This window comes from Dermacentor variabilis, chromosome 6 (assembly GCF_050947875.1).
Source record: "Dermacentor variabilis isolate Ectoservices chromosome 6, ASM5094787v1, whole genome shotgun sequence".
In the NCBI taxonomy this organism is placed as follows: Eukaryota; Metazoa; Arthropoda; class Arachnida; order Ixodida; family Ixodidae; genus Dermacentor; species Dermacentor variabilis.
Window position 1 is genome coordinate 120,173,642 of NC_134573.1, and position 20,695 is coordinate 120,194,336.

The following is a 20,695-nucleotide window of genomic DNA, read 5'->3' on the forward strand; positions in this document are numbered from 1 at the left end:
CAAATGAAACTTAATACTCAAGTGGGCACATGATATTGTGATATTTATTTCGGCATATGTAATACGTGCCAATTAATCTAATTTGTGCGGAAATACAAAGCATATAGCGTCGTAAATTTTCTTTTCTCTAAAATCCGCGCTGACTTCCTCATGTCTTCAAGTTCTAATTACTTTTCCAGACGTTTAGTTGGTTACGGTTGTTTCAGAAACCTCAAATAATGGCCATAACCGCTGCCGTCATACCTAAGAAAAATGAGATAACAGGCCAGTGACGATTCCTTTCCCGCGGTGTTTCCAGATGTAGCTCAGCGGGGGTGCAGTAGCTGAAAGGAAACGTTGAACAAGTATGATGAACTGTACTTATAGGCAAACAATTTACATTTACAGAGTGTGCGAAGAGCTTTCAATGCGCATATCCTTACTCTTCTACACATTGCCGGGTGTTGCACCTCTTGGATACTTTTTCACTAATCTATGGTGGAAGCAACTTGGATTGTTGATAACAGCAGCGTTGTTGGGCAACATAGAGGCAAGTCGCGAGACTCTTGAAAGAATTGTAGAAAAGAGCATAACGAGTCTCGGGGCAAATTCAAGTACCGATTATCAGAAGACACGACGCTGTGACGTAGAATCCAACGTTTGCGAATCATTCAAACGTGTCACGTAAGAGAAGTTTGCTTGGGATTACGGGCCTCAGGAACAAAGGAGTCCTTCTGGAAAGGGCAAGCCTTTTGGACGAACGAAGGCAGCTAGAACGCCGGAAGGAACAAGCGAAGGTGGATGCAGTTAGAAATGACAAGCGGTCGCGCTCCGAAGCCTTGTCGTGGTACTCCTAGTCCTCCCCTGGCTTCCTTCTGGGACATCGCTTACCGCGGTAACGCATCAACGGGTGAGACCGAAAGGGTCCAGGACATAAAGAGGAAAGCAAAGAAAGAAATAAAACTACCGCTGTATTTCTCTCTCTCTCTCTCATACCGCTCTCACGAGACACGTTCACCGGACGAGGCCTGCACAACAAAAGCCGCAGGGAAAGACGAACGACAGCACCTGCTGCGTATGGTACTACAACTCTGCGTCGCCTTCGGCTGTCCCGGCAAAGGCGTCGCTTGCCGTTACGGTCGCGCGAAAAATATATGGTGGGCCGATCTCTCGAGCGGCCGGCACACAAATGTCAACGGCTGTCACGAGGAATACACTCGCGGTGTGCACAAAACGCAAACAAGGAAGCGTCGCGTCGTTCCGAGGCAGCCGGGAGTTTAGCCGGGCGGCGTCCGGGTTCTGCTTGAGGGAGTGCGAGCTGCTTTCCCGTGTCTACTTAAACAGCGCGTGTATTTATCCAGTGTCCACAATGCCCATATTTAAAACGTACCTTTAAAACTACGCTACCAAGTAATAAGAAGTTGAGCTGCACTAGTGAATTACTCTTCTGTTTAGGTACAAAGCCACTTTGACTGCAATGTGAGACCATGACATCGGGGTATTTTCACGGTGCATAGCCGGGTCTACTATGTTGGTTCTCAAGAAACCAAAGCTCAGGGATAGCAAGCTGCGTGCTCTTCCTGCGCCAAAACGACCCACTCTGACCGTGTTGGCGTAAGAAGAGCCCCATTCTGGTACAGGGAGAAGACGCATTGTCACCGAAGTCAATTTCCTGTGTATAACTTGTCTTGAATAAACAGGAACACGGAGAAGAAAATCCGCGACTTTTCACTGACGTGCAGGTACTGCGGTTCTTGCGAGAAAGTCAAGAAACACGAGAGCTTTCTCTTAATTTTCCTGATTACGTATCAATCGTTTAGGCCAAGGAGTTAAATTAGCGAGATTTAAAAGAATACTCAACCCGCTTAAAATTATAAACTATTTAGTGTTGTTTTGTAGTGTCCTGTTTGGGATCGGACTGCTGGTACGATCGGTTGGGAACTCGGCGCTGACGCCCGTGGTTGTACCTGGGTCGCAAGCCCCAAGGGTAGCGTTGGCCTGGCGGCCTGGGGTACAACTGGAAGCCTCCGAAGGTCCCGGCAAAGCATGAGTCGACTGGTAACAACAAAACAACTTGTTTATTTTAACATCGCAAAGAGTTGGCGGTCAGGTTGACCGAAGTAGAGAGACGGGAGAGCACTTTACTCAGCAGAAGAAATCGGAGCCCTCCCTTTTGGCGTCCGGGGGCAGCTGTTTTTATACTCTCGCAGTTGAGGGCAAGAAGGAACCCCTCAAAAGACGAGCACGTGAATGTACAATGGGCTAATGGTGACGCACACTGTCGTAGCGATGCCGTAGCACCATGTCGAGCACGATCTCGTAGCACCCTGTCGTGGCGCTGCCGGTCGGACACAATGACTGTAATGAGAGGATGGTCCCTGCTTTGGCATCGCCTGTTTCGGGCATAATGACTGGAACGAGATCCCTGCTTTGGCATCGCCTGTTTCGGGCACAATGACTGGAATGAGATCCCTGCTTTGGCATCGCCTGTTTCGGGCACAATGACTGGAATGCGATGATAATCCCTGCTTTCGCATCGCCTGGTTCTGGCACAATGACTGGAATGCGAGGATGATCCCTAGGCGGTCGCATCGCCGCAGTCGCGCCTGGAAACACCTGGCGATGAGTGTTGCGGCGACGACGATCGGGCCAAAATGTCTGCCGCCCCGCCGCAGTCGCGCCGGCAAAACCACGTGTCGCAGGCGAAACGCAACAGACCGCCCCGCCGGGGGAAGGAGATCCCGATGGACAGGGGACTGCATCCGCTGTCCGGAGGGATGTCGCTCGATGATGCTCATAACCGAAGTCGGGCGTCCCTCGACGTTTCTTGAGCGCAGCGCACAGAGAAGGCCTCGTTCTCTCGTTCAGGTTCGCACGGGACACTGCAAAGTGACTTCGGGAGAGTTCACATTTTTGTTCTCGTTCCCGGCAAGCGTTAGAACTACGCTGAAACTCAACCGCTCAGTCAGCAAGCACGGCACAACCCTCACTAAGCCCTGCCAGGCTCTTTCCCCTTTTTATACCACTGCCTAGTTCCCTACAGTAGTCTAGCATCACTCAGAACGCGTCCACAAATTGAAAAATTGCACTAGAAAGCATATCATCACTTTGAAACACTAAACAAAAGCAATATGTTAAAAAAAAATCCTGCCTCAGGAAGAAAAACATCAGTAACAAACAATTTTGAGGCTGATTCCTACGTTAGGGGCTTCGACTTAAGCCATCGGCGTTACCGTTGAGACTCCCCTTTTTGTAACGCACCTCAAAGGAATATTGTTGTAAAGCGAGGCTCCAGCGCAGGAGGCGGCCATTTTTGGGAGAGATGGTCTGCAGCCATTGGAGAGGGCAGTGATCCGTCTCAATGATAAACCTCGAGCCGGCTAGATAGCATGACAATTTCTGAACGGCCCACACGAGACACGCACACTCTTTCTCGGTGGCGCTATACGCCTGCTCACGACTGGACAGCTTACGACTAGCATACAGGACGGGGTGTTCTACTTCTCCATTTTCCCGTTGGCACAGTACAACGCCCATGCCTCGCTCACTAGCATCGCACTGAACAACGAACCCTTTGGAATAGTCTGGCGATCGTAGCACAGGCTGGCTTGTTAGGGCACTCTTTAGGGCGCTAAAAGCTCTTTCCTTTGTCTCGTCCCAGACGACTGTTTGAGGCTCTGTTTTTCTTAGAGCATCCGTCAGGGGAGCCGCGATATCAGAGTACCTAGGGATGTACCTCTGATAGTAGCCGGCGACACCCAAGAACGACCGAATATCGGTCTTGGTGCGCGGTTGCGGAAAGTCTCGCACAGCGGCCACTTTTATTTCAGAGGGGCGGCGACGACCCTGACCAATCACGTGACCGAGGTAGACAACCTCGGCCTGTGCTAACTGGCACTTAGGAGCCTTGACTGTCAAGCCCGCTTCGCGCAGGCGGGTTAGCACTGCCCGCAAGTGTGTCATATGCTCAGACCAGGATGCGGAGAATATCGCTACGTCGTCTAGATACGGTAAAGCGAATTCTTGCTGTCCCCGCAACACTTTATCCATGAGACTTGAAAAACAGTATGGCGCGTTCTTCAAACCAAAACTCAACACTTTAGGACGGAATGTTCCCATTGGTGAAATGAACGCCGCATACCTACTAGCCTCTTCTGTAAGTGGAACCTGCCAATAACCCCTGACAAGATCTAGGGTGGAAATAAACTGAGCGCTACTAACTTTCTCAAGGCGCTCCTCGATGTTAGGGATCGGATAAATTTGATCCGTAGTGATGGAATTAAGCCTGCGGTAGTCGACGCAAGGACGAGGTTCCTTGCCCGGTACCTCAACTAAAATCAAAGGGGAGGTATAATCACTCTCACCTGCCTCAATAACACCGAGCTGTAGCATTTTCTTTACCTCAGCCTCCATAATATCGCTCTGGCGGGGTGACACCCGATACGCCTTGGATCGTACTGGCTCTGTGGAGGTAAGTTCTATATCATGAGTAAGTACAGAAGTCCTACCAGGCCTCTCAGAGAACAGACCTTGAAACTCTTGTAATAGCTGGTGTAGTTCGGTTTTCTGCTCGGGCGACAGCGGTGCTTTACTGATAAGGTCACTAATGACTTGACCGGTGTCTTCCCTGTTCGTCACTGAGCCTAGTCCCGGAAGCTCGACCGGAAGCTCTTCAGGAACGTTTACCATCATGCACACCACTGCTTCCCTTTGTCTATAAGGTTTGAGCAGATTACAGTGGTAAACTTGCTGTGCTTTCCGCTTTCCTGGCAGACTTACCACGTAGTTAACGTCCGACAGTTTCTGAACAATTCGTGCTGGGCCCTCCCACTGCACGTCTAGTTTGTTGTTTAGCGATGTGCGCAATATCATGACCTCATCGCCAACCTCAAAACGACGGGCCCTGGCTGTCCGATCATAATAAACCTTGGCCCTCTGCTGGGCCTTTGTCATTGCTTCACCTGACAACTCCTGTGCCCTTCTTAAGCGTTCGAGGAGCTTAAGCACGTACTCCACCACGACTGGGTCGTCGCCCCTACCTTCCCATGATTCTCGAAGCATGCGAAGCGGAGATCGAAGCGAGCGACCGTACACCAGTTCAGCTGGCGAAAACCCCGTAGCCGCATGCGGCGCGGTCCTTAAAGCAAACATCACCCCAGGCAGACACAGCTCCCAGTCAGTTCGATGTTCAAAACACAACGCTCTCAACACGCGCTTCATGACGGAGTGGAGCTTCTCAACGGAATTCGACTGTGGGTGGTACACTGAGCTGTGTAGCAGCTTTACCCCACACCTTTCGAGAAAAGTTGTCGTCAAAGCGCTAGTAAACACTGTGCCCTGATCTGATTGGATTTCCGCAGGGAAACCAACTCGCGCAAATATGGACAGTAGTGCATTAACTATCTCAACTGAGCTGAGTTCTTTAAGCGGCACTGCTTCAGGGAACTTTGTCGCTGGGCAGATCACAGTCAAAATGTGTCTGTACCCCGTGGCTGTTACCGGCAGAGGTCCCACTGTATCAATAACGAGCCGTCTAAAAGGCTCCGTTATGATAGGTACCAATTTCAACGGCGCCCTCGATTTGTCCCCTGGTTTGCCCACCCGCTGACAAGTGTCACATGTCCTCACGAAATGGTCTGCGTCCCGAAAACACCCTGGCCAATAGTACTCTTGCAAGAGATGGTCCTTAGTTTTCTTAACTCCTAGGTGTCCGGACCACGAACCCCCGTGTGACAAGCGCAACAGATCCTGACGATAGCATTGAGGCACGATCAGCTGATCGAACTCCACTCCTCTGCGGTCTAGATACTTCCGGTACAGGACTCCACCTCTTTCCACAAAACGCGCAGTTTTCCTGGCGATACCTTCTTTGACATTGCAGCGCACGTTTTCCAGGCTGCCATCCTTTTTTTGCTCGGCTATCAAAGCCGTCCGGCTGACTTTTAGCAACCTATCAAGTCCGTCTGACGTAGGCGCGATGAGCAAATCAGTAGATAGCTCTTCTAACTTTCCCGCGTCGGGCGTTTCCTCTCCAGTATCTGGCGCCTTTAACGTTACAGACTCAAGTTTATTCAGTTCGGGCGTGCTCGGAATATCAGCTTGCTGCGCCTCTGACCCTTTTTCGTTGTTTGATAACGTCGGCCCCGCAACTACCGCCTTTGCAGCGAGCTCCCGAACCTTCGATCTGGTTAAGGCCTGAACACTAGCTTCACCAAACAAAAGCCCCTTCTCGCGCAGGAGGTGATCGGACCTGTTTGAAAATAGGTACGGGTACTGGGGTGGCAGCATAGATGACACTGCCGCCTCTGTCTCAAGCGCTCCGAAAGGTCCTTCAATAAGCACTTTTGCTACCGGCAGACACACGCTATGAGCTTCCACGGCTTGCTTGATCCACGCGCACTCGCCCGTGAACATATGGGGTTCTACGTAAGATGGGTGAACTACATCCATCGTAGCTGCGGAATCGCGAAGCACTCGGCACTCTTTCCCGTTCACGAGGAGGTCTCGCATGTAAGGCTCGAGAAGCTTCATGTTCTCGTCAGTGCTGCCTATTGAAAAAAACACAACTTTTGGTGTTGTTTCCGGACACTGCGCCGAAAAGTGACCCGGCTTCTGGCACGTATAACACAAGCGCGCTCGCCTCATCTCGAACCGCTTTCTGCGTTTGGCTGCCGCCGTCTCTTTACGTTTGGTCGGACTGCTTTCACTCGCATCCTCACTACGCGTGTCCCCCTTTGCTCTCATGGGTGTGAACTTCGGCCTCTCAAACTTCGAGCCAAATTCACCCTTTTGACCGTCCTTAGCTCCGCGAGCTCGACGCGTCACAAACTCCTCGGCTAGCTCAGCGGCTCTAGCCACCGTACTCACGTCTGGCCTATCCAAGACCCAGTATCGCACGTTCTCCGGTAACCGACTATAAAACTGTTCTAGCCCGAAGCACTGCAGAACTTTATCGTGGTCACCAAACGCTTTCTCTTCTTTGAGCCACTCCTGCATGTTCGACATAAGCCTATACGCAAACTCTGTATATGACTCACTTCTGCCTTTCTCATTTTCCCGAAACTTCCGACGGAACGCCTCCGCAGACAGCCGGTACTTTTTTAGAAGACTCGATTTCACTGTGTCGAAATCCTCTGCCTCCTCTCTATCCAAGCGAGCGACTACGTCGGCCGCCTCGCCGGGTAACAAAGTGAGCAAGCGCTGTGGCCACGTTTCCCGAGAGAACCCCTGCTTCTCGCACGTTCGCTCAAAGTTAACCAGGAACAAACCAATGTCCTCTCCAAGCTTAAACGGCCGCATCAGGTCAGTCATTTTGAACAATACTCGTTCTCCTGCACCGTGTGCCTGACTTCCATTACGAGCGCGTTCCATCTCTACCTCGAGACGCTTCATTTCCAAAGCGTGTTCGCGCTCTTCTTTTTTCTCTTGTTGCTCTCGCTCTTTCTGTTCTTTACGTTCACGCTCTTCTTTTTCTTTCTGTTCTTTAAGTTCGCGCTCCTGTTTCTCTTTTTGCTCTTTAAGTTCGCGCTCCTGTCTTTTTGACCTCTCCTCAATAGTCTCAAGGCATTCCGACAGCTCGTCATCCTCAGCCTCTAACTCAAGAATAGCCTTTAGCAGTTCAGGTTTTCTTAGTTTGTCTGAGACATCCAGACCCAACTCTCTTGCAAGCTCCAACAATTTCGGTTTGCGCAACGACTTCAAATCCATGGCTGCTCTGAATGCTGCTTTCTCTACTGCTTACTATTGTCTTGCCGCAAACTAACCCGGCAGCAACGACAACCACAATTACCAGCTCTGTTTCTGACACTAACAAAAAGCCTGGCAAAGCTCAGAAGAAGAAAGTCCCGCACTCACCAAACCTCGCAGTCAAGAGTTCCGCGCAGTCGTTCCGCTGCAGGCAACCAGTCGTCACACAGGGCTCGTTGCACTGCTCCCGGATCGTCGTTGAGCTGTTCAGCATACAGTCAACTGCATCTCTTCGCTGCTGGCCTCCGTTGTCGCGATCTCACCGCTGGCAGACAGTTGTTTGAAGTCGGAGGCGATCTCACCGCTGCCAACCAGATGTTTGGATCGGACTGCTGGTACGATCGGTTGGGAACTCGGCGCTGACGCCCGTGGTTGTACCTGGGTCGCAAGCCCCAAGGGTAGCGTTGGCCTGGCGGCCTGGGGTACAACTGGAAGCCTCCGAAGGTCCCGGCAAAGCATGAGTCGACTGGTAACAACAAAACAACTTGTTTATTTTAACATCGCAAAGAGTTGGCGGTCAGGTTGACCGAAGTAGAGAGACGGGAGAGCACTTTACTCAGCAGAAGAAATCGGAGCCCTCCCTTTTGGCGTCCGGGGGCAGCTGTTTTTATACTCTCGCAGTTGAGGGCAAGAAGGAACCCCTCAAAAGACGAGCACGTGAATGTACAATGGGCTAATGGTGACGCACACTGTCGTAGCGATGCCGTAGCACCATGTCGAGCACGATCTCGTAGCACCCTGTCGTGGCGCTGCCGGTCGGACACAATGACTGTAATGAGAGGATGGTCCCTGCTTTGGCATCGCCTGTTTCGGGCATAATGACTGGAACGAGATCCCTGCTTTGGCATCGCCTGTTTCGGGCACAATGACTGGAATGAGATCCCTGCTTTGGCATCGCCTGTTTCGGGCACAATGACTGGAATGCGATGATAATCCCTGCTTTCGCATCGCCTGGTTCTGGCACAATGACTGGAATGCGAGGATGATCCCTAGGCGGTCGCATCGCCGCAGTCGCGCCTGGAAACACCTGGCGATGAGTGTTGCGGCGACGACGATCGGGCCAAAATGTCTGCCGCCCCGCCGCAGTCGCGCCGGCAAAACCACGTGTCGCAGGCGAAACGCAACAGTCCCTTTAACGCATACCGACCAGAACGAGCAGAGGCGAGTGGTATAACTATTGCTGGACAGACACTGTCCAGCTTTAATACTACTTTCTCACTCGAATGGCTTACGAAACCACACGTATGACCAGTTCTGATCGCGAGAAATCCGTCAAGTGCGATTCCGCCTTCATCGTGACACAACTAAGCCCCACGCTTCTTTCGCCGTGTCAGCTGAAATTGGCTGCGCTAGATATAGATTTCGTACGCAAAAGCCTACTCAACTTTGATGTACTCGCCGCCATATATCAAGAACATTGAGCGTTCCAGCAGCTGGATACCTTCATGTCTACACGAATGGTTCTGTTTCCTCTGCAAGCTCAGCAGGTGCAGTTCGGCCATTTTGGCAGTGCGAGATCCACCACCACGAAATCCAAGAAATCTCATTTGACGTCATCGACAGCTGCAGAACTAGCCACCCTCCGTTCTGCTCTGGAGTTTATCATTCAAGAACCGTCACAGGAATGGTTCGTCTTCTATGACTCCAAGGCAGCTCTCCAGGGTGTCGTGTCGCCGCTTCATCCCGAGACTAATAAACAATTAGTCGCGGACATAGGTCTACGACATCACCATGCAATCGACAAAGGGCAGAACATCGCATATCGATAGATGCCGGGTCACTGCGGCATCCATGGCAATGACCATGCGGATGAGGACGACAGATCTGCCCATGGTGATACGCGAACTGATATTGGCACAGTGGGACTAAACGGAATTCGCAAACACTCATCGCCACAGTTTGGATCCACATTTACAGCTCCGTCTTTCACCAGGAATATCGCGTGCTAAAGAAACGCACCTGCGCCACCTGTGGCTCTACATGGCATTCAGAAACGCCTATTCATTTCGCCTCGGAATGGCCGACAACAGTACATGCAATGACTGTGGCTGCGAGAAGATAATTGCGCATCCTCTTTGTAAATATCCTCGTTTCAATGCGCCTAAGAGATAACTTTCAATCGCGTTAGACAGACTGGACAATGGGCCTTTGTCGGAAACCAGAATTCTCGGACAGAGATCAAGAGAGCCCTCGGCACAGAAGGCGCTGAACGCATTGTAGTGTTATTTTGAGGAAAAGTGGACGTAGTGACAGATTTTGAGAGGTGTCGCGCGCCACATTGCACTCGTGTATAGATTCAGTCAGTCAGTCAAGAACTTTATTGAGGTCCTGAGGAGTTTTAAGCCGTTGGAGATTGGAGACTTCCCATTCGGGTTCACTGCAGAGAGGACCCTTTGGTAACGCGGTACATTGCCATAGCATGTGCGAGAGTGAGCAATAATGTTCTGGGCAGTCTGGGCAATTTGCCGGGATATCTTTGTAGTGACTTAGTAAGCCTCGTGACGGATACCAGTCCGTTTGTAGCATTCGAAACGCGGCCGGCTGCGCGCGTTCGAGTTTGGCGTGCGGGAGCGGGTATTTGATTCTGCCTTTTCGATAGTGTAAGGTGATTTCTTGGTAAGTGAATAGCGGGTCATTAAACTGAATGTCCAGCCCCTCGGAGGCCGTGGGACCGTCGCGGCGAGCAAGTTCTCGCGCACGGTCGTGGGCCGTTTCATTGAGGTTTGGTTTTGGCGCGTGAATGTCTTTACCCATGTGAGCGGGGAACCAGGAGAGGCATCGTTTTCTCTCTTTTGAAATCGCTAGTAGTATACGCGCTATTTTTTTAGATACGCTGCCGCTTTCGTAGGCTTGAATTGCGGCACGCGAGTTCGTGAGGACATGGGGAAATGTATGCCATGGCGATGGTTACGTCTATCTGTTATGCTTTAGCGCTGGTGGTCATTTCAACCGATGCGGATGATCGTAACGCTCCGTTGTCGTCCACGACTGCTATCGCGAAAGTGGATGTGTTGCCGTACTGGGCCGCGTCCACAAATGCGGTGGCTTCACGATCTGCGTCGGTGCAGTCGAGGATCGCGCGGATGCGGGCGCGGCGCCTACCCACGTTGTGTTGCGGGTGGACGTTTCTGGGAAACGGAGAAACTTTGTAGTTGGCCTCTAATTTCGCTCGGTAGGGCAACCACGGCCTCGAGATAGGGAAGTGGGGAGAAATTAGCTTCCTTTAGGATTAGTCTACCAGCTTTGGAAGAGGATAGGTGGAGTATTTGCGCCATAGTCTGAGCCTCAATCACTTCGTCGATGTTGTTGTGCATGCCTAGCTGATCAACCTTTGCTGTACTTGCTCTTTGTGGAATGCCCAAGACCCAAGACCCAAGATGCTCTTGCGCATGAGTATATTTAGTTTCGTCTTTTCTATTCTCGTCCAGTTGTGAGCAGAGGCGGCGTAATTAATGTGGCTGATAAGGAACGCGTGGTATACGCGCAGCAGGTTATCTTCGCAGAGACCCTTCCTGCGCCCCGAAACTCTGTGGATTAGTCTGATCATGTTCTCGGTTTTGGCGGTTAAGTGCTTGATCGTGTGTCCGTGGCATCCGGTGGCTTCGATTAAGAGCCCAAGAATGCTTATGTGGTTGACTCGCGGAATCTGTTGTCCGTCTATTGTGTGTAGTGCGATCGGATGTTTGTCTAGAGGAGTTAATTAGCGGACTCCTTGGCAAGACTTGCGAAATAGCAAGAGTTCCGATTTATTGGAGGATAGTTTCATTCCTGTATCTAGTAGGTACTCTTCCGTGTATAGATTGTTCTCTTTTTTGTCTATTTCTGTCATATTTTGTTCCCTTTACCTCTCTGCTTTGGCAAGGGGATGTCACCCTGTCTACACTGACTAACCTCCCAGTCTCTCTCTCTATCTCTCTCTCTCTCTCTCTCTCTCTCTCTCTCTCTCTCTCTCTCTCTCTCTCTCTCTCTCTCCCTGTCTCTCTCCATACCCACTTATCGCCATTTCCCTTTCCTCATATTGTAGCAAATTGCTGGTGAATCTTGGTCAGCTCCCTCTTCTGCTTCCTTCACTGTCCCTCTTTCTTAGTGGCAGCTCGCCTAGGAACATTTTCTTTATTGAATAATTGCTTTTATAGATCAAAAATTGTATTTCGATTCAAGTGCGTGGAAAGTAAACATTATTATTATTATTATTATTATTATTATTATTATTATTATTATTATTATTATTATTATTATTATTATTATTATTATTATTATTATTATTATTATTATTATTCAATAAATGCCCTCCTTGCATTCGGCCACAAAACGTCTCGGCGCTCCAATTCAGCGAAACTGGTCAGTACCCTATAGGTACAGTTTTACTACCGCTCTCAAGAGATTTTCTCACGGGGACATATGTATACGTTTCGTCGAGGTTGTAATAAATGGTCAAAGGCAACCCTCCTTGAAACTCCAAGCAAATCAAAGGAGCTAACACTAACGCGTACGTAGACGCCTTCGCATGAAATAGAGATGACACAGATATACTGGTACCATCCTCTACTTTTCTTTTTTTTTTCATATCGTAATTTTTAATGGAAATGTTGACATGAACTTTAGTGATATTGGCACTTAGCAACCTTTCGTAAAGTAGACCCTACACTGTTTGAGAAGTAATTATTCACCTGAGAAAGCTAGGCTGCTAGCTTCTCGTATGGGAGCCAGTTTCCACTAGTCTAAAACCCTGGAGCCTGTACATCCTCCTGACGTTTCTCTCAAAGCGTGAGAAATGCGATCAGCCTCATTATGTCGGCTTTCCTCTAATTAGTAGCCTGAGAAGCCGCCAAGGTCCAAGCAACTAGGACGGTCCTTGCGGCGTGCTAAAGCATGGCGTCGCTATAGAGGCAGCACGAAGAAACTTTATCGTTCCCACCAATTTTCACGGCACAAATCTTAGCGCTTCTGCTCCTACATTACGGGAATAAGCAGTCTTTAAATAGAGTTTCTGCGATATGCGCCTGCCGCCCTTAGGGAACGTTTTCGTTTCTGGAGCTCCTAATTCGCACTTCGTTTGCGGTGCCGTAAGGGAAAACGATACGCTATAATGGAAAGAGCGATTGGGTACAACTGTTTATAGGGCAACTGATGCAGATCAGGTCGAGCGCAGCAACTCACGTCATCAAGATCAGCAGTCATGCGTGCAAGGAATGCCGTTCCACATTCTCGGTTTAAAGGAAAGGAGGGCTTGTGTTGGGAAGTTGCCTCGCCAGGGGATGTTGTGAAGTAATTTTTTGCGTAGCATTAGTTCGTGAGATGGCGTAGTTCGTGAGGCGTGGTGGGCGCGTGTGCGTGCGTGCGTGTGTTTCAAAGAGAGAGGGAGAGATCGAGAGAGATGAGCAAGACGTAGAGACGGTAGCGTTGTTTCGGCCATCCAGAAAAAAGGCCACTCGTTCAGTAAATTAAGCCACGAGACGACGAGGTAGCGCTCGCATCAGTTTCTCTAGACCACTGCACATTCTTCCTGCAGGTCCCATCAACCGCGATTACAGCTGTCTCTTCCATGCACGGTACTGATCGTATACATGTCTTACGCTATGCCCACTGCTCGCTGGCTGCATTCACCGGCATTCTACGTAGCTCGCCGCAGCGACTGTGCCGGTCTCCGAACAGAACCGTAGCGGCCGCCGTGGTAACACGACGGGCATGCGTGAACGCCGGTAGGGACGCCCGGCAGTGAGCATCGGTGCTTCGGCTCCTGCGCCTACTATAAGTCAAACACATGCACAAGGAGACGGAGCGGGTAGAAGTCAGTTCCAGGGAAAAGCCTGGCGGGCGGGCACGCCCTCACGTACAGTCCTGGGGGCGGTCACGAAAGTCGTGACTGCGGTTCCCCCTTTCTGGAACGCTCTTGCCCCGCTGGGTCGAGTCGGATCGGGTGGGCGCGCGCCAGCACTCTTTAAAGCTGAAATAAGAAGGACAACTAAACTATGGCGCAGCCAGACACGTTCACCGACTAGGCTGGCATTTGCGGGGGAGCCTGAGAACTCGCCAAGCTATGCGCGCCACAGGCTGGCAAGATGAAATTAGTTTCCGCTCGTATCACGCATGGTTGCCATTGTTCGCGCGCAGCTGCGACTTTGAGTTGGGAGCTTGCAGCCTGTGCTTTGGTTGATCTAGATTCTAGAACACCGAGTCTTTGGAAACAGCAAGACTTGCCAGGGAAGTGCCGCCTTACTCTTGGCTCAATCAGGAGGGATACGAATTGTCATGGGAATCGTTCAGGATGAATTTAAAGCTGCGCGTTAGCGCACTCACTACAAATGTGCTAACTACACATAAACTGCATGGTTTAGGTGCGGATACACAGTGTAACGGTCAGGTAAAAAATAAAAATAAAAAGATCAAGACATAGGTTGTACAAAAGACATACACGTGCACACTCACGTTGAGATCGGGCATAGAAAGAGCAGTCCCGTGGTCAGCTTCATGTTTCCCAAATAATTCAGCGCGAAGTATATGCATTGCGAGTTCGCTCTAAGTGTCCTGTTTTTCTTCGTCACTTCGACATGAGGCCAGCCTGAATGCAGAAGGGACCGCTGATTTTCCATATTGGTAGGTGCGCGTTCATAACGTTATTTGTATGAAAGATACGTTTGACATTAACCATACTAGTAGTACAATACCATACGGTATGTATTTCTTTCTTGCGCCGAGAGACACTGCATACAGTCAACGAGCATGAATGCATACAAAGTCTGCACGCGAGTCTAGGAAGCCACACAGCGCTAGGAGATCCTCTTCTTTGCACGATATCAAGTAATGTTTTCCGTTCGATGCTGAAGCGCCGGCAGACAATATTCCTCAAAAGGGGCGAGCATAGTTCGTAAGGAGATTTCACGCCTTTTGCTCGCATACCTACGTGAAAGAGAACTTACTTACATGTGTGGAAAACACGGGGAAGGCGGGAGATGGAAATTCAAGGCGATGAGCAAAACGAGAACAAGGTGAAAGCAGGAACTAAGTACGTTTCGAGAAGTGGACTTGTCTTCTTCAAGGCGACATATGCTTTCATATGTATACGCACATGTGGTAACACATACCTGAACAGCGAAAGATACGAGCGGGTAGAGGAATTACCGGCCCAGACTACCAGACTATCGCCACGTGGAATAAACATCGTAATCAACCAGCCAAGTATAGTCATACAGGAAGCCGGAGAAGACAGTACAAGAACACACACAAAAGTGCATGCCGGTTCCATAATTAAGTCAAATTATTTGAAGTTCTCCAGTAACACGCTCGTAAGTTCACAGTTTGTGAGGGGACCAACGCAAGTACACATAATTACATAACCTCTCATTTAACTACATAACAGCATGCACCAACATGCGGTATATATTATGTACAGTACTGATATCATAATGAGCCAACGAACCATGACACCAACGACACCATAAGGGAAATTACTTGTACTTACTATTTGAAATAAAGGAATGATAAATTAATGGAAATTAAAGCGGATGAAAGAACAACTGGCCGCCGGTGGGGCACGAACCCACGACTTCGCATTACGCGTGCGATGCTCTTAACCAATTGAGCTACCGCGGCGGCTTTTTCCCATCCATTCCTCAGGTATTTATGTTTATCTGAGGCTTTCGTATTGGAGGAGACGAATACTTAACATAAACTTTTACATGTTGGTATTCTTAAAGAATATTTTTAAATTTACTAGGGCTTTCTTCCGTGCACACCGCTTCTAGCCAAATCACTACTGAATGACAATTCGTTCTCGCAAGTCATTTGTAAATCACGTTGGTTTTGTAAATTCACGACCAGACGCATGTGTGACGGCAAGCGTCGGTCTCGGCTGCACGAACCATCTGAACGGGAAAATACGTGGATGGGCAAAGATGGCTTGGAGGAATAGCTTAACGTGTCGGTTTCTATAGGACGATTCTACGAGACGCTCATTCGTGAAAGAATGACCGACGCTCAGTGCGAAACCGTATAGAGAAACTGCGAGAGACGCTTTTAGAGAGATGCTTAACATTTTTTCGCGCAAGCCATAAGAAATGAACGCAAATGCCCAAAGGCAACTCATGTTACACAAACTTTTCTGGCTTTTCGAAGAAAAAAATTGTTTTCCCCTTTAGGTAAGATTAACGTCCCTAACAGGCCCGCGTTCTTTGTTTGTCCTTCAGCATCACAACTGCCCTTTAAGCCTAGGCATCCTACCACTTACCTCGTTATTTTTTCGCTCACGGTCCATACTGACTTTCAGCCCTTACCGACTGCACTCTTACAATCTGCATCCCTTATTTGCATTCAGCCCGATACATTTCAACAAAACGGAAAAACGTGCTAGGAACCCTGCAGATAGCGTCTAACTTCGGTGATCGAGATCGAGAACAGTGAACGGCAGCACGTAGGTATTTCGCATCGTGGCTACACGCAACTCCTTCCGCGCCCTTCCCCGCTCGCCACCCCGAGGCGTGAGATCCGATAGCTCACAGATTGCGCCCCCTCTGTGAGCACAAACGCGCGCACGCAGAGACCGTTATCGCGAAGAACCCGTATAGCGCCGTTCTGGCTCGCGTGCAAATTCGTTCCTTTCCCAAACACTGCGGGAAGAGCGTTTGCAACATAAGCTCGCGGCATTGCGTTCTCGCAAGCGCTGCTGCCGGTGTTGTTGTTTTTTGTTCACGCCGCGAGAGCTCGAGGAGCAATCGATGCATAGCGCGCGCACGTTCGGGAGCAAAAGTTGTCACGTTCCCGCACGGCTGCACACCCCGTGCTGTGCGAGGCCTTGTGCACACACTGCCAGTCACGGCGCCGCTGCCGCATGCGCAACAACGGTGCCGCCATTGTTGGAAGGGGGGCGCTGTTATCGCAACTCACGACTCCTGGCGGAGGTTTGGGGCCGGGGGGATATCGGCTGCTCGAGAACCCTCCGAGCCTAGGGCGTGAGAAACGCCGTGAATTCTGCGTCGATAGAAAATGCTGCGAGGTCAGTGCGCCTAAGCGTGCAGTGTGTTTATATTCAAGCGTGCTGTTTTTTTTCTCTTTCTTGCTTTTTTTTCGTTTTTTTTTAAATTATCTACTGCCATACCCGTAACGGTTTCTTTTTCTTCGTAACCACCACCTCGCCTCTGAATAAGTTGGCGCGTGATAGACAGTAGTGAAGTGTGCGGCCAGGTAGGTGTGCACCGATTTCACAGCGATACGGCTATCCTTGCACGGGTACCCTGTGTGGTGGCTGTGTGGTCAAAACGTTATACCGGCTACAACAGCTATGATTGAAGTCGCGTGATATGGCTACCAAACGCCGAAAGAAATAAAAAAGTAGGCCATGCATAATGCCTGCCGGGAACGCTATATTCAGGACCAGTTCCAGTAGAAAACAATGCATCGTCGTATTAATTGGAGTAAAGCTGACAAAGAATACATTAAGACATCGTTATTAAGAACGAGCTACTCCGCCCATCGTAGTCAAGTACCCACACAGCAGCTGCGTTCGAATGCTCGTGTTGTCTTTTTATTTTTTCTTTAGCTGTTATTCGTCAAATTTGGCCTTCGGTACACAATTCGTGCGTCCTACAGGGCAAGAGCGGTTCATTAATCACACCACTCCGTTCTGCAATCAGGCTCCGGCATTAGGGCGGCCTTTCTAGCCAGATTGAGATGTCGGCTCATGAAGTATATAGTTATTGCCCCTGACGTCACAAAACCAATCACGAGCGGCCTCGATTATGTTTTAAAGAAGACGGCCAGTCAACGGCGTTTCACCGGCTTTATCAATGCGCCCCCGCATGTTTCTTAATGATTATATGTCGAGCTAATAAAACTGGTTAACAGGCGAGCTGATAGTTATCAGATAAGGAGGCGTGACAAGCAATATTTTGCAATCTACCAGCGCCATCTTATTCATCTTTTCTTTCGTGCATTTCGCGGACCGCTGAATAACAACTTACTCCTGACCTTTATATTGCTGTACTCATTTCGATGCGGATTTATGCAACTCTGGCGATTCATATCTTTTTTTCCTGTATAGTCGTAGCGAACGACAGCTTTAAGTCTTGACCTGCTTATTTCAATGGGCACACGCTTTAAGCAGTCTTCAACGCATGTCCATCGTGCTTCCATGTCACCAAGAACTTGAAGGCGAGGTTCGGTAAGTGTTCTAGATCAATGGTGATAACATTTTTCGAAAGCATTCAGGGTGCCTAATGGTGCTAGAGAGAAGTAAAATGGGGAAGATTAATAGCGAAAGCACGGATGTTAACCAGCAAAGCGTCTGCTTGGAAACGTTACGCTGGGTGTAGGGAAAGATGAGAAATAGAGAATGGGGAAGGAAAGAAACGGTGAACTTGCGAATGCGTGTCGACAGCATGACGCAGACAAAAACCCTCGCACAAGCCAGTTGTCTTGCGAATGCACAAATGTGCCTTCATTGCCTTTTGGGCCGATGAACGGTCGGGACGGTGCTCTCCTAGCGTCTGCACGGATAGGGGACGATCGTCTGTGCGATGTACTGGACCGCGTTGGACATTGAGTGTCTTTGTATACAAAATCGAGGATAGTGGCACAATAAGTGGTCATCGATGCTTTATTTGCTGCCGCGGGGACATCACGCGCAGCCAGGGGCAGCATGCCCGCCATTAGTTCACCTCCCGAACTTCAGCATTCGGAACTCGTACCGTGGCCCATGACCCGTGGACAGTCTCTAGAAAGAAAGAAAGAAAGAAAGAAAGAAAGAAGGAAAGAAGGAAAGAAAGAAAGAAATAGCCTGCAGCAGTGGTATGGTTATCGCCTACCCTGACAGGATGACTGACGCGATTTTTTTTTTTCAAGCCACTACACTTATCGGACAAGTGAACCCATTGTTGGTTCCTGTGCTATCTTCTCAGAATACGTTTTCGAGCATCCGGAAACTGAATCTACCTAGCCAGAAGATGTCCATGATTCCCACGTTGAGGTCCTCTTTTCGGGCGCGCTCGCAACGAATGAAACGGACAATTTGAAACTACTGGAGACGTATTCACAGTACAAGCGCATCGCAGTGCGCGTAGCGCGCAGCGACTGAGAACAGACCACGAACGACGCACGGTCGAACGGAAAGGCGAAAGAAAAAAAAAACAAATAAGCGAAAGGTCAGACGCCCTTGCCCCATCAGCCGCCACGGCGAATCGAGGAGCGCACGAAGTCGTTCGTCGATGCAAGGGCCGCACTGCGGCGATGCGTGGAACGAACTCCGGCTAAACACAAGGCAGAACGCGCGCAGACGATGCTCGAAGGCCTGCAGCGTGGGAGAGACTGCGCGTGCGCTTCGCGGCAGGAATGAATTGCGGAACGTACGTGTGCACACAAGGTGTGCGCGCTTTCGCGTTCGTGCACTTAATCGATAGTGCGCGGCTACGCGGGTGCGGGGTCCGCCAGTGCACTTGCCTGTGACGCGGCATCGTGCTCGCGCCAAATCCATCAGCCCCTGATCACAGTTGAACGCAGCAGTCGTTACCTAACCTAGTCAGGCGTGGGAGATGCCGTGGTGAGCAGACTGGATGGGTTTGCGCCAGCGCTTCTTAGCACAGCGAATTGCCACTTTGTCATCAGTGGTCAGCGTAGACGCCATGCAGGCCTCCGATGAATAGTGTAGATTTGCTCAGGAGATAAGAGCAGACAGAAAGCTATTTTTTCACTTTTGTTATGTTCATATTGTTTGAAATGCCTTATACTGCTAGCTAGTGCTATATGATCAATGGCCTATAGTTGGAATGAAACACAATAATATAATATTTTACAAGCGAAGACCTCTCGCGAAATCTATTTGGTATCCTGAACCTGATTTATAGCCTTTGAATACGTTTCATGCATCTCTTTGGGTGTTTTAAGTTCTCCCGAGGTAACAGCTTCCTTAGTGTTTGGCGCTTAAAACTCCACAAAAGCGTTATGAACTGCCCAGGCAAATGGAAGCAAGCATGCGAACATGTTATGGCGTTGTCATCATCCTTGTAAGGAGTGGGGCTACGCGAGAAATAAAATCAACTTGGGTCGAAGTACAACGGCAATGTATTCTGTGTTTGTAATAGATAACGCCATGCTGTTAACGCCATAGGCACCTGCGTGCCTATGTCCGCCTTTATAGTATTTTGTCTTTTGCGTAATATAATTTTTTTAAACAACTTCTAAAGAACAAGCACCTGTAATGTTCACTAATTTTATTAATTAATCTAGCGCAATAATACTTTGTCTTTGAGACTTTCTTCAGTCAATTTATTGAGCACGTGCTGGTGGGCGAGTTGGTTATACATGATTACAACGACGGCGCCAAATAAAATAACGGACGAAGGAAGGAGGCACGAGACAACCACGTAGGCGTAGTTGTCTCGTGTCTCCTTCCTTCGTCCGTTGTTTTATTTGGCGCCTTCGTTGTAAAATTTATTGAGCATATATTGAAATATTTGTGGTTACATGATTACCTTTATTAGTCGTTAATCACTACCTAGTATGACCCGCGAGTGTAGTTCGACTGCACCAAACGGACATTGCTTTAATGCAAATGAACACAAAAAATGTTGCCATCGCTACATTGTCTTGCACTGGCTGTCAGTAGAACTGTGTTGTCGCATTGAATAAGACAACTCGAGAGAACAGCACTATGCCGCGCTTCTCCCTCTTCACGTAAAAGCCTCAAAGTCGTTAGATCGTGGAGAAGCCTGTTTCCAGGAAAGCCGGAAACCCGCACTGGCGCGAGGAGCACTTGAGAACTTAACTGCCCGTCTTTTGGACACGAAGCGCTCGCTGTCACATGAGCCATTCCACGAGTCGGCGGCGTAAACGTTTAGTCCCAAACGGGCCAGGACAAAAGAGCGCATCGTTATGGCGCAGAAACACTACACAAAGCGTGGGGCGGATCCACCGAATTCGCAAGTTTCCATGGTTCTCGAAAAAAGAAGAAAAGAACAATATCATCAAGAAGACGATACGA

General features: G+C 49.5%; 1 protein-coding gene and 1 non-coding gene across 2 annotated transcripts in view; one reads left to right on the plus strand and one right to left on the minus strand.

Annotated features, from left to right (window-relative positions):
* Window positions 1-20,695, plus strand: part of dgo (ankyrin repeat domain containing protein 6 diego) — a 163,279-nt gene that overhangs the window by 50,175 nt on the left and 92,409 nt on the right. The gene's annotated exons all lie outside the window — the stretch shown is intronic.
* On the minus strand, window positions 15,245-15,318 carry TRNAT-CGU (transfer RNA threonine (anticodon CGU)). Its single transcript has one exon. It is a non-coding gene; the product is annotated as a tRNA-Thr (tRNA).